The sequence below is a fragment of the Rhipicephalus sanguineus genome, chromosome 1 (genome assembly GCF_013339695.2).
Source record: "Rhipicephalus sanguineus isolate Rsan-2018 chromosome 1, BIME_Rsan_1.4, whole genome shotgun sequence".
NCBI lineage: Eukaryota > Metazoa > Arthropoda > Arachnida > Ixodida > Ixodidae > Rhipicephalus > Rhipicephalus sanguineus.
This window is the reverse complement of record NC_051176.1, coordinates 48,754,126-48,755,993: the sequence shown is the minus strand read 5'-3', so window position 1 is coordinate 48,755,993 and position 1,868 is coordinate 48,754,126.

The following is a 1,868-nucleotide window of genomic DNA, read 5'->3' as shown; positions in this document are numbered from 1 at the left end:
AGATATACATCATAGCGGATTGCTTCCAAATAATTCTGAAACTATGCGCTCAAACATGGGTGCACAAGCATTTTGTGCCCCGCACCCTTCGGAAGCCTATACGATAAGTAAAGCAGCAAGCACAAAAATAAATAATATGCTGTTTTGTCATCGTAAACATTAGGCAAAGAGTGGGCGAAATTAATCTAGAAATATTGGGACAGCATGGGTTGTTATACGGAGCTTGTTTCATTCCAGCATTTGCAAGTAGAAAAACTCAAAGTAAAATTTTTGCTCAGTCATTCTTGCTGCTAGTCCGGCTGTCTATGCTCTGGGACAATCAGGAGTAAATAAAGGCGAAATCGTCTCAATACTATGCTGTTCTTTAATTGGTTTCCTCTCGCCTGTTATATTCAACATGCTCTGATACCTGGTAGCCTCTCAAAATTTCAAGCGTTGGTTAGAGCTTTCTTTCAGCAAACAGAAGACGCTGCAAGATGGCATGGATGACAGGCCTTACGTGCCGCGATATCCAACCGACTCGCTGCTCCTTGCCAGGAAAACCAGAATATGCGTCATTTGCATGGCGTGTAAGCGGACTGTCTCTTTCGCGTAGCAGCTTGATCTGGTGTCATATGCCCCCTTGACGTTTCCCCTACCCGTCTATTGCACCCGGTATACTACAGCTCGTGCAAGCGACCATGAGGGCCTCCATAAAATATTCCGCTCGGACGATTATTGATGGCTGAGGGACAGTTAAGATAACTGAAAGACTCGGAGTTGTTTTTCTGCTGGCTTACCATCTTTGACTATTACGGGCCGCATTAGGTAATGCAGATGTCACTGCTATGTCTTCCGCACGCGTAATACGCCATAGCAGACAAGATGAGTGGACTAATTTGTGCACACGCTTTTTCAAGTGCTGTTTTTTTATGCATATGGAAGCATTGTGTGTAAATTGACACATTGTCTAACAACTTTGGGATTCATTATATTATGAAATATCATGTTTGCTATTAGAGAGGTTACTAAAAAGACAATAAATTCTCTTAATCACGAGCTGTGAGCGACTCGGCAGAAATGGCAATAAGAAAGAACATCTTTTAATCCTGTAGTTTTTAGTCGGCTTTTATTTTGTCTGTTCATCGTATGTGACGTCAAATGTGGCAAATGCGGTTGCGAAGGCTTTTAATTATCCCCATATATATGAGTGTGACGCTTTGAAAATAAATCTGTTCGAAGGTAATGCCTGTCTTTGTCGGTTGTCACTCGGTCCGGGTCTGGTGTGGGGCGCTAGATGCTGACCTTTTATTCCTCATAGTTAATTATTTTATACGTTAATTACGCGTTGGAAAAGCTATCACAGAAATAATAGAACAAGACTGCTCTTTTACTGTCATTTGAATGATCAATATATTATATTAACCAGAGATTTGACCCTTGCATCACATAGGAATCTTGATTTATTGTTCGCAGATACAATTCAGAAGGGCGCGTTACTCGGTTACTTGAGGACGGCAATGACATTAAAGTGTTTTTGTTCACTGTACCTAGCTACCCTAGGGTACCTCCCTGCCTTCTGCTTTTTCTGTTTCCTGTTCACTACCCGAAGTACTTTGGGGGCACAGTAGATGAAAAGCTGCCGAGTTCATGGGTATCAAATTTTAGTATGAAGACTCTACATATTGAACAAGTAAACAATATGGATAGTGCGCAAATTCTGAAATGACCCACGAACAGCAAGAGAGGTTTCCATAAATCGCACAGAACCTACGCAGCCGGAACGCTACCGGAAATCGAAGATATGTGTACGCGTTGTAAGAGAAGTTTTGAATGGACGTTGCATTCAAAGTACTTTACGCAACTTTCGGAATACATGAGAAAGTGCA